Here is a 13,236-nt window from a genome sequence, read left to right as displayed (position 1 = left end):
CAGCGAGCTGGCAGAATTGTTAGCACGCAGGGCGAAATGCTTGGCAGTATTTCATCCGTCGTCCCATTTTGAGTTCAAATTTTGCCGAGGTTGACTTTGCCTTTCATCCTTTCAGGGTCGATTAAATAAGTACCAGTTACGCACTGGGGTTGGTGTAATCAACTTAATCCCTTCCCCCAAATTCCAGGCGTTGTGCCTACAGCAGAAAGGATTATTATTATTATTATTACTATCATTATTAACTTTTTCATTACTGTATTTATTTTGAAATGCTCTGTGTTTCTTTCAATTAATTTTAAATATAACAAAGAATTTAGTAAAATAACTTAGTTATCATTCAGCTAGTGTTAGGAACATAAATTGTGACTAAGGTTTTAATTCCAAACTCATGAAAACAAGACATTTGTACTCAGAGCTAGAGCCGGTTTCAGCCGGGTTGGTGTCAAAAGGGTTAACCCTTTCGTTACTATATTTATTTTGAGATGTTCTGTGTTTCTTTCAATTTCTTTAAATATAACAAAGAATTTAGTAAAATAACTTAGTTATCATTCAGCTAGTGTTAGGAACATAAATTGTGACGAAGGTTTGGTGGAAGATTTTAATTCAGAACTTAAGAAAACAAGACATTAGTACAACAGAGCCAGAGCCGGTTTCAGCCGGGTTGGTGTCAAAAGGGTTTTAAACAAATACTCTTTCCAGCTGGATACCCTTTCTTCTGCTAACTAAGTAATCGACAATGAAAAATAGAAAAGAAATCGTTTTTATTATGTGCAACTTAAATAGATTAGTTCAATAAATAGTACAATACAACGATCATTTACATGAATCAATGATTCTTTACAAACGAAGATGATTCTGTTTTGTGTTTTATCTATAAAGAACATATATAGTTACATTTACCATGCAAAATGTAAATATGACAGCTGTTTAATCTCTAACGAGTGTGGTTATTAGTGGAAAGATACCATCTGCTCATAAACAATTTTTCCCAGTCATATGGACATTCATATGCGCAGGTATGGCTGTGTGGTTAAAGAGATCAACTTTCCAACCAAGGTGGAGAAAATAGTACTCAAATGGCAACAGGACTCTGCACCATGCAACACAAGCAGGAGAACCCAGTCACAGTTATCATTCAATTTCTGCGACCACACGACCCCTAACATCTGACCACCTAACTCCCCAGACTGTAACCCCTTTGATTATTATGTGTGGGGCGCAGTTGAGCGAGAGACCAACAAAACTCCTTATAACACCAAAGATGAACTGAAGGCAAGGATTATGGCAGCATTCAACAACTTAAAGAAGGATTTGCAGGAAATTCCGAAGTCGTCTGGCAGCCATAGTTGAAGCCATTGGTGATTTTATTGAATAAATTTGTGGAGGCGCAATGGCCCAGTGGTTAGGGCAGCGGACTCGCGGTTTCGATTCCCAGACCGGGTGTTGTGAGTGTTATTGAGCGAAAACACCTAAAAGCTCCACGAGGCTCCGGCAGGGGATGGTGGTGATCCCTGCTGTATTCTTTCACCACAACTTTCTCTCACTCTTACTTCCTGTTTCTGTTGTACCTGTATTTCAAAGGGCCGGCCTTGTCACTCTCTGTGTCAAGCTGAATATCCCCGAGAACTACGTTAAGGGTACACGTGTCTGTGGAGTGCTCAGCCACTTACACGTTAATTTCACAAGCAGGCTGTTCCGTTGATTCGGATCAACCGGAACCCTCGTCGTCGTAACCGACGGAGTGCTTCCCCCAATTGAATAAATTTACTCTTTAGTATTTCAAGATATTTTTAAGTAATCTCAGTACATAAATGAGATGCTGAAATGAGACGTCAGTGTTATTTTCATTTTTGTGTAATTTAGACAAGAGTTTACTCACTGCACCCTATACGTGTGTGTGTTTATGTAGGTGCATGCGTGGCTGTGTAATTTAAGAAGTTCACTTCCCAACAGCGTGGTTTTGAGTTCAGTCCCATTGCATGACACTTTTAGCAAGTGTCTTCTTTAACGCTGAGCCGATCAAAGCCTTGTGAGTAGATTTGTCAGACAGAAACTGAAAGAAGCTAGCCAGCCTTGCATACATCTGACTCAAGCAACCATGAAAAAGTGGATCTTAAAACAATGATGATGAATAAAGTAAAACCGACTCTACCAGTGTGTTTCTGTTTTGAATGAAACAAAGACTGTGTACTTTTTCCCATCCACTGCAACACACAACTCTCAGATCAAATTTCCTGCCAAACAAGTCTAAACTGACGACACTGAATGCTTGTTGACTATTTATTTAATAGACCTAAAAACAAGTATGGTTTGTTTTTGTTTTTCTCTTTTAAAGAACAAATGTTGAAAGCTGGGTCAAACAATAGCAAACGCAAAATGTCAACAAAATAGCCAGTACAGTAACGTTCAACCTGCTAAAAACAACAGCTAAATCTCCTTTACATCAGATAGATCCATCTTAAAACAAGGATACATAAAATGATGTAGACCAGCATTTGTAGCCAAAATTTGATACCCCATACGTCAAAATCTGTAACTCAGTTTTGGAAAGCATAAGGAATATATATAATATAAATGAGGCAGACCTCTACACGGTAGCTAGACCAGGTAGAAATAGCAGCCAAATCTCCCTCAAAACACCCTACTGTTTTAATCCAACAATTCTGCCTATTACGTAGTTTGAATGAGAAACTGTAACTAAAGATTAAGATTATTAACCCTACAATGAGGTGAAAGAAGAGAGACAGCATAGCGAAAGTTTTGGCTGACTGTCATCTTGTACTCTCCTTGTTGGTAGTGAAATGGTATATGCCGGCTGTGTGAGCAAGTGGTTGTTTTAATGGCGGAACAAACAGGGGATTCCATTAGAAAAAGTTTTAATCAATTTTCTCGTTAACCATGAGGGCTAGGAAAAAAATACAAACCACATTCCAATCTATGCACCCGTCTCCACATGTGTGCCATTTTTCATGCAAATCCACCCAGCCATTTGGCTGTGAACCTCAAGACAAGAAAGAATACAATGATCGCCCATGTTCAATTTATATTATAGATATATATTGTTGTTGTCATCACCATTTACCATCCATTTTCCATGCTGGCATGTGTTGGATGGTTTGACAGAAGCTGCCAAGTTAGAGGATAGCACCATGGTCCACCGGTTGCTTTGTCATAGATTCTATAGCTGGATGCACTTGCCAGCTCTGGTCAAACCATCCAATCCATGCCAGGAAAGAAAATGGACATTAAAAGATGATGATGATAATATATATTTAATCCATAAATGTTAATTCAATAGAATTCCCCTTTTGTTTTGTCTATGGCTATTCAGATAACCAGAGGCTGAAACAATATTTTAATTTGTCACAAACAATTATAGATTAAATGTTGACCCATTCTCAGATGTGTCTTTAAGTTCTTTATTTTAAGTGGACGGACGTAGCTTTTTTGAACTTGTATGTGTGTGTGTGTGTGTGAATGTCCTTTTGTCTGCCTAACAAATGTCATTTGGCTCGTGTAAACATGGAAACCAAACATTAAATGATGATGTTTTCGAGGAATATAGAAAACAAGTGGTACCACTTGTATGACAGGGATGCTCATTCGCAGTCGTTACATGACGTCAAGACAAGCACACACACACACACACACGATTGTCTTCTTTCAGTTTCTGTCTAACACATCCACTCAAAAGTCTTTGGTTGACCCATGGCTATACTAAAAGACACTAGCCCAAAATATCACAGAGCGGGACTGAACTCAAAACCATGTCAGTGGGAAGCAAACTTCTTAACCACACAGCTATACCTGCATAAAAAGAAAGAAAAATCCTTAGTCTTTTAATCAAAGTAGGCTTCAGTAGAAACTATGCTATGCTGATGAGGCTGATGAAGATAGAACCATGTCCTTAGTTGTTTCTCTTGATAGCAAACAAAGATCAGATTTCCCATCACCACCGCCCAATGCATGTAAATTTATTTTGTGAAATTATTTCTTAATTTTTGACATTCATCTACCCTTTTTCTTTAAGGGTTGCAAAGAAAAATAAAAACAATTTGAGTTACTTTCTCTGACTTCCAAGGTAATGTTAGTTAACTGAGACATTATGATCCCTATTCAGCACAGCACACCAAGACATAGTTGATTTATGATATGATATTTATTTCTTTATTGCATACAGGGGGCTAAACATAGAGAGGACAAACACGGACAGACAAAGGGATTAAGTCGATTACATCAACTCCAGTGCATAACTGGTACTTATTTAATCGACCCCGATTCTGCCAGCTTGCTGCCTTATGATATAATATTCATTTCTACTCTAGGCACAAGGCCCAAAATTTTTGTGAAGGGTGCGGGGGGGGGGTCCAGTCAATTAGATCAACCCCAGTACACAACTGGTATTTAATTTATCAGCCCCAAAAGGATGAAAGGCAAAGTCGACCTTGGTGGAATTTGAACTCAGAACATAAAGACAGATGAAATACCGCTAAGCATATCGCCTGGCATGCTAATGTTTCTTATTTCTTTACTACCCACAAGGGGCTACACACAGAGGGGACAAACAAGGACAGACAAACGGATTAAGTTGATTATATCGCCCCCAGTGCGTAACAAGTACTTATTTAATTGACCCCGAAAGGATGAAAGGCAAAGTCGACCTTGGCAGAATTTGAACTCAGAACATAGCGGCAGATGAAATACTGCTAAGCATTTCTCCCGGTGTGCTAATGTCTCTGCCAGCTCGCCACCTTATGATATAATATTACTGATCCAAACTGGTTCTAACATCACTCTATCCTATTTGATGAAGTATGTCTCAGATGTTGATTATGTGTTAAGAATTGTATCACGTTTAGCACATGACTGGTCATCTACATTAATCAATCAATCAACAGATCAATGAGTTTGCAAAACAAACAAAATAATAAATTACAATAACTAGAGGTCAGATGGTACTACTTAAATCATTAACTAGATATGTTGATTTTTAACACAAATGATATGCATTTGAATAAAAGGGAACAACTAACCTAAGTATGAGCTGGTATTTAATTTTATTAATCATAGCATGATTAAAGGGTACAGATGTCCTTGGATAGATCTGGTCAGAACAAACAGGTGGGTGGGGTTGGGCATGATGAAATTGTTATCTACAAAAATATACATTGATTTCTAATGCATGCATGGTTCTATGCTTAAGAAAAACACCTCCCACCAACTTGTGGCACCTTGAGCAAGTGTCTTCTACTATAGCTCTGGACCAACCACAGTCTTGTGTCTCCTGGAACCAATTAACAACGTAGGGGGAGGTATGCCTGTATTTGGTTTGACTTTATTATCCCAACTTATACAACTGCGTAGGCGCAGGAGTGGCTGTGTGGTAAGTAGCTTGTTTACCAGCCACATGGTTCCGGGTTCAGTCCCACTGCGTGGCACATTGGGCAAGTGTCTTCTACTATAGCCTCGGGCAGACCAAAGCCTTGTGAGTGGATTTGGTAGACGGAAACTGAAAGAAGCCCGTCGTATATATGTATATGTGCATGTATGTTTGTGTGTCTGTGTTTGTCCCCCTAGCATTGCTTGACAACCGATGCTGGTGTGTTTATGTCCCCGTCACTTAGCGGTTCGGCAAAAGAGACCGATAGAATAAGTACTGGGCTTACAAAGCATAAGTCCCGGAGTCGAGTTGCTCGATTAAAGGCGGTGCTCCAGCATGGCCACAGTCAAAATGACTGAAACAAGTAAAAAAAAGAGAACTCAATGCCAGGACAAACTCACCAGTCTTGACTCGATTTGCATGGATTCTCTAACAATTATTCGGAGTAATTTCTTACATCTGACTTGGGTCGTAAATTCTTGTACCGTACACAACATGAAATGGCATGTATATATATTCTTTGGCCAAGTTGGAGCACCGCCTTGAAGGATTTTAGTCGAATGAATTGACCCCAGGACTATTTTTTTTTTAAGCCTAGTATTTATTCTATCCGCAACTTAGTGGTTTTGCCAAACCGCTAAGTTATGGGGACATAAACACATGAACACCAGTTCTCAAGCAGTGATGGGGGACAAATACTACAGACACAAAGACACACACACATTCATATATGACAGGCTTCTTTCAATTTCCATCTACCAAATCCACTGACAAATCCACTCTGGTTGACCTGAGGCTATAACAGAAGACACTTGCCTAAGATCCTACACAGTGGTGGTACTGAACCCAGAACCATGTGGTTGGAAAGCAAGCTTTTTACCACACAGCCACCTGTGTGGTAAGAAGCGTAGCACACATATATTTATATATGTTATTGATAACCCCTGGAAGGTGCTTCTTTCCTACACACCAAAATGAATGGAGCTTTAGCCGGTAGAAACTGATGTCATCAGATGGTATCCAACAATCATCAGGTATCTCAACCTTGAACTATAATGCCATCCTGATGATGGGTTAGCAGAGGTGGCCAAATCACTGCTCATCATCTCCTCCTGTGCCACAACTATGATTTCAATTGGCTTGATGGGTCTCCTATTCAAGACAGCATATTGCCGAAGGTCTCAGTCATATGTCATTGCCTCCATGAGGCCCAACACTCAAAAGGTGCTTTTTATGTACCACCGGCATCAGCCACATGGCTCCCGTGCCGGTGGCATGTAAAAAGCACCATCCGACCGTGGCCGTTTGCCAGCCTAGTCTGGCACCTGTGCTGGTGGCACGTAAAACGCACCCACTACACTCACGGAGTGGTTGGCATTAGGAAGGGCATCCAGCCGTAGAAACATTGCCAGATCAGACTGGGCCTGGTACAGCCTTCTGGCTTTCCAGACCCCAGTTGAACCATCCAACCCATGCTAGCATGGAAAGTGGATGCTAAATGATGATGATGATGATGTACTTGTATGAGTCATAATGTATGTGTACCAGTGTATATAGTGGTATACATATAGTGCTACATGAGTTAGTAGTGATAATTGCATAGTCATACTTTACACCAGTGCTACTCAACGTGGTGGTCTGCGGACTGGTGCCAGCCCGTGAGCCATCAGCTGCCAGTAAGTGGCAAGTTTCCAGAAAAGAAACATTATAAAATGCTTATAAAATGTTTGTGTAATATTGTATTATTTGTTTACAAAATAAATATAAGATAATAAAAATTGCCAACTTTATTTTGTTTATTATATATATTGTTTCTGGTATAAATTAATATTACTAAGAAATATTATTGTCCCTGGCTTGCTGGATAAAAAAAAAAACTATCAGTACACCACATCAGATAGTTTGAGAAGCACTGCTTTACACAACTATATAAGCCAGTACATACACGACTATACACAGCATCATACGATTTTAAACTGCATCTGATAGTGGGGCCCTGGTTCAAGAATTCTAGGGTGTTGAGGAGTGTAGGACCACCACTTAGCTGCTGTTGATCCTAGGTCTACTGTGACCTGGAGAAGTAGCACTTGTCAACGTCTCAGCTATTGGTTAATTAGCATTTTAGGGCTTGCCTACCTATGCATGTGAAGACTGAATCCGGCTGACTCTCCAGAAGACATTTTCATGATTCAACAGAGGGGAAAGGCAGCTATAGCAATGCACTGTAGAATGCAGAGAGCAAGATGAGACAAGTAAGACATCTTGGTCATCCACTGCATCTGTCTCCATCCCCAGTTGTCTTGACCTAGTCCTGCCACTGGATTGAGGATGGTTATGGTCAAGAGAATGAGGTTTGATGCATGCAACTCTTCCTCGTTTTAAACAAAGCCACTGCACAAGTCCATCCTCAAGGATGACTAAATGGTCCGCCTCGTTGCTCTGATGGAGGAACATGATACTTGTACATGTGTAGTTGTGTGTAATGGTGTATGTGTAGATGTATGTGCACTTGTGTATATGTAAATGTGTATGTAAAAGTGTTCGTGGAGCAGTCTGTAAGTGTATTACAGTGTATGTATGGCAATAGTTGTATAGTGGAGTGTGTGTATGTGTGTGCGTGTGGAACTAAAGATGTTTGGGCAACAACGATTAACAGTGTGAGCGCGTGTATGTGTGTGTGTTTTATACAGTCTCTATACTTGCATATATAGTGCTCTGTGTCTAGTAGGTAGTGTAGTGAAATGTGTGTATTTGCGTAAATAAAGAAGTGTGTGTATGTGTAGGGGCCCCCGAGACGCCATTGTCTACCTACACAGACAATGACCGTCTGTCACGATGGCTGCCAAACGCACCCATAGAATAAAATAAAACATCAGTGTTTTGTCCGTGATTCCTATCTAACTTAACAAGATTTTTACCATCTTTGGTTACAGCAGGTAACCCTCGTACGTACATTAAGTAGCAAACGAAAGACTGGAGTAATCTTGTCAGTAAACGAAACACAGATGAAGGAAGCTGTTCCCCATCCCTGACAGATCACCACTAACCCACCCCGACTTGCTAGATATGTCGACATTGACCTCAATACCGCTATGCGTGACTAAACACGGGTGAAACACTTTCCATCAATGATCTCTAGAGCTGATGTAGGGATAGCTAACACCTAAAATATATATTTATATATTAATTATATTATAGACAAGACATATATAGTATGTAATATTACTGTTACGCGTGTAGGCAATCCTTCGGTATTAGTAAACGACGTCAGTCAACCACAACGTTCTTCAAGAGACTAGGCTGAAAAAGAGGGTGAATGACGTCCTATTTGTAGATATGTAATTTAGCGGCAGAGCTTCTATACTTGCGACATTTCTTCTGGCTCTTCATGTCCCGAGTTCAAATCCCGCCGACGTCCACTTTGCGTTTCATCCCTTTGAGGTCGATAAAATAAAATACCAGACAAGTACCGGGATCGATAGTACCGACTAATCCCCATTCACCCTCAAAATTGCTAGCGTTGTGTCTAAATTACAAGCCATCAGAGGTTGGCGGTCGATAGAATCGGTAAAGGTTCGGATAAAATGTCTTGGATATTTATTGAATTGAGAACCTTTACACTCAGGATTTAAATCCCTTACATATTGAGGTTTACCCTAAATTCTCTGGAGACCGGTAAAATAAAGTTCCAGTCGATACAATCGATTTTATGTTAAGCACAGACGTGGTTATAAGGTTCAGAAGCTCGCTTCCCAACTACGTGGTTTCGAGTTCAGTCACACTGTGTGGCCAAGTGCCTTGTACTATAGCCCCAAAACGACCAAAACCTTGTGAGTGAATTTCGTAGGCAAAAAACTCAAAGAAGTCCGTCGGTGGGGGATGGGGCATCGCTTGACAAACGGTGTTGGTTTGTTTTCTCGAGGCTTTAAAAAACTTAGGTACTGAGATCGATTTGTTTGACTAAAAGCCTCCAATGCGGTGCCCCAGCCTGGTCGCAGTTCAGTGACTGAAACAGGTAAAAGATAAAAAGAAACTTGTGTTTGTATGTGTTTAGTATACCTGAACACTGTACACAATAAGCTCACCATTATCATTAATCATTACTATTATGTATTTTTTCTCCATACAAAATTCCTGGCACCGATTGCGGCCGAGGTTACACACCATTTTTATATAAATCTTTCGAATGCTAAATCCTAAACGCAATGATTTCAGAGCTATTTTTAGGTTTCATTAAGGGAAACAAAAATAATTAAGAAAAAAAGATTTCTTAGCACGCATAGAAAGAAATACAACATACAAATCGAAGATTATTTTTAATAAATAAATGATACATTGGTATTTAATACGGCTTCCACCAAAGTCTGTCTCTGGAAATATTCCGTGAGATAAACCATCGATTATTTTTTTATTTATTCTCCCTATCTCGTTGTGATACCAAAAGTATTCTTTTAAGAGATGGGGCCCTTATAGTAATTAAAGGGGTCAAATAATTCTATATTTATTTCTGACAGCTACTAAATCGCAATTAGAACTATCGAATCAATAAAGAAATATATCTTTACAATTACGTGGTGTAAAAAAAATGTGCCATTTTCCCATCCATCCATCTCTTCGAATATGAAGATAATGGAAATAAAAGCTGTGAAGGGCCAATGCAAAATTACTCCGGCTGCCTCAAATTCCTTCGATTTAATTCCCAATGAACGGGAGGATACATTGGTTAAAATCGTCAGAGACATAGTCTGAAGGGATTGTCAAGGCTGGAAGGATGAAGGCAAACCAGGAAAAATTACTATTTACTTCTACAACAAAGCAACGACAAATGCTTGAAGTGTGTGTGTATACAAACATACATACATACATACATACATACACACACCTCTAGATAGACAGACAGACAGATAGATAGATAGATAGATAGATATATTTCTTTACTACCCACAAGGGGCTAAACACAGAGGGGACAAACAAGGACAGACAAAGGGATTAAGTCTATTATATCGACCCCAGTGCGTAACTGGTACTTAATTTATCGACCCCGAAAGGATGAAAGGCAAAGTCGACCTCAGATAGATAGATAGATAGATAGATGAGTATCTTGTGTGTACAAACAGATGTACAACTGCAACTGCTAAGTTTAGGGCTCCACGTAGATTGTCATAGTCCGGTCTGTTTCCAGGATAATGGTTAGGTTTTGTAGTATTACTACTTATGAAATAGAGAGCAAAAATTGTAGAAATTGCAGTAAGCAAAAGTTTATATAACGGTGAAGTGTTCGTCGGAACACTTCACCATTATAGTTGCTTCGAAACATGCATTGGATGTTCCAAGTGCATTTGGATGCTTAACCAGAACGGATCATCGAGGATAAACTTTATTGCATTTAATTAATTACAGTGAACTAATATATATATATGTGTGTGTGTGAGAGCGCTTTAGTTCTTTCACACACACACACACATATATATATATATACAGGGTGTCCCAAAAAAATGTATACACACCTTAAATAATTGTAAATTTGTTATTCTTTGTAAGCCTAGTACTTATTCTATCGTTCTCTTTTGCCGAACCACTATGTGTATACATTTTTTGAGGACACCCTGTATATATGTGTGTGTGTGTAGTTCTGGAAGACTGGGTTGTGGTTAGTACAGATCAAAATATATAATTTAGAAAATACTGACAGCGAAACATCGATTTCTAGATATAATAAAATAAAAAAAACAGTAGATGCATTTTATACACGAGTTATTTCGCGGTTGATTGTTGTTATTGAGACACAGGGTTCCGGGCTTTTGTTTAATGTTACACTAAATATAACCATTATATTTACATACATATAAGTGTATACGCGTGAATTTAACCCATCCTGGATTGCCTTGATAACATTGTGTTAGCATATAATTTCGGATATAAAAATTTGACTGGTATTTTATACTTTTTTTTTATGTATCTAAATTATAGAAAGACAGATAGATTTGGCCGGTCTACTTAGGGGATTATTTATATACTCTACTGCTCTATAACTTAGAGCGGGCTTCTTTTTCGGATTTATCATTTACTGACGATATATATATATATATATATATATATATAGATATATATATATATATATATATATGTGTGTGTGTGTGTGTGTGTGTGTGTACATATACACTCGTGCGCGAAACGAAAGAGCTAAGCAGTAAAGTGTATAAATAAAAATTTGTTACCATTTCAAATTTGCTTGAGGTATATTCGAATGCTAACAAAGCCTTCCGTTTACATGTGAAATCAAAGACATATGTGATATCATCTAACAGTATATATATATATATATATATATATATATATATTTCAAGATTAATCAGCCGAAATTGCGAAGATGATCCGGTTCTTGACTGAAGACTTCGAATGTCCCGTCCGTGTTTTTTGTATCGTCTTCTAAATGTTTTACGTTCTTGTCCCAGTTTGTATTTTTCTACATATAACACATATATATATATGTATATATATATATATATATATATAGATATATATATATATATACACACACACACGTTTTATCTGTAATCAAAACAGATAAAAGCGTTATCCGACAGTACATATAATCGTTTTCGTATATGTGTGTGCATGTGAAGTCATTTCATGGAAATTAATGATTCTACGATTTACCATTTTATTAATTTTTTTCGGAAGGGGGGGGGGTTAACATTTGATTTTGAAAATCTGAATTACTTCTATTTAGTTTACTCCAATCACAATATAAAAAAACAACTTCCCAACCTCCATACATCACAATAAAAAAATTAAAAAAGAGAGAGAGAATTAAATGTATTTTGTCGTGTATATTTTACCTGAATATCATTGTGGGTTAATTTCGAAGATCTGACACGATATTTGTCCCAAGAGCGGTTGGTAGATGTTAGCAGCAACAGAGGATCCATCCTTTCCCCTTGGACACATTATTGCTTCTGCAGGTAAGCATGGGAACAACAACAACAACAAACTTCCACGTGACTTCCGTTATTGAGAAGCTTTAATAAATTTAAATATCTTCACGCTATATCATCTCCTGTTCCACACAACAGTTCTTTCCTTTATAATATAAATATTAATTTTTCCACATTTTTTCACAGTCTATTAACATCAGCAAAATAACGTAGCTTTAAAAATTAACTTAATCTCTTCCGTTTTTCGTTCGTCAAATTATTCTGTGTTCTCGGCTTTTGGTTATTATAGCTGTAGTTCTTCTGACAATGCTGCTTTCTGCCATCTCTCTTACCCTTTTACGACGCGTTGTAATGCACCATAAGTTTGTTGTGAGTGTGTGTGTGTCTAGACATATATATATATATATACTAGCAGTATCGCCCGGCGTTGCTCGAGTTTGTAAGGGAAATAACTATATAAGCATTTTCAGAGAGTTATAGCCAAAAAATGCATTAAAAATGGAAAAAAAATTATGGTAAATTTTTTTTTAAATCGTTGACTCCTCGTAGACATTTTTAGAGAGTTACTTCCCTTATATAATAGCGAAAAAATGCATTAAAATGGAAAAAAATGATGGTAAATTATTTTTAAAATCGTAGACTCATCGTAGACGCGCGCTAATACCCAGAAGGGCTTGATATGAATCACGACTAAAAGATACCCGGTTTTGGTTAAACTTCACCGCAAAATGTGGGAGTAGTTAGGAATCTAAATCGTAGGAGACAGACACACAACTTGACTTTTATATATAAAGATATATATATATATAGTTGTGTGTATATGTATTATAGTTCCATTTGTATATTAGAGGCCTTATAGAGGAATTATGGAGATCTTTTCAGTTTGAACGGCAACTTTTTAACATAATTTCTAGGTAA

The 13,236-nt window shown here is 38.0% G+C and overlaps 1 protein-coding gene across 3 annotated transcripts in view; it reads right to left on the bottom strand.

Annotated features, from left to right (window-relative positions):
- The window catches only part of LOC115222865 (divergent protein kinase domain 1A), an 89,693-nt gene extending 76,993 nt beyond the window's left edge, over positions 1 to 12,700 (bottom strand). For all 3 annotated transcript variants that reach the window (XM_029793231.2, XM_036511747.1, XM_036511748.1), the window contains exon 1: positions 12,223 to 12,700. The gene's annotated coding sequence lies outside the window, so the exon portion shown is untranslated. The remainder of the gene's footprint in view (positions 1 to 12,222) is intronic.
- Positions 12,701 to 13,236: the final 536 nt, after the last annotated feature.

Source organism: Octopus sinensis, linkage group LG21 (assembly GCF_006345805.1).
Source record: "Octopus sinensis linkage group LG21, ASM634580v1, whole genome shotgun sequence".
NCBI classification, from domain to species: Eukaryota; Metazoa; Mollusca; class Cephalopoda; order Octopoda; family Octopodidae; genus Octopus; species Octopus sinensis.
Note: the sequence above shows the minus strand (reverse complement) of the source record. Positions and strands in the feature narration are given on the sequence as shown.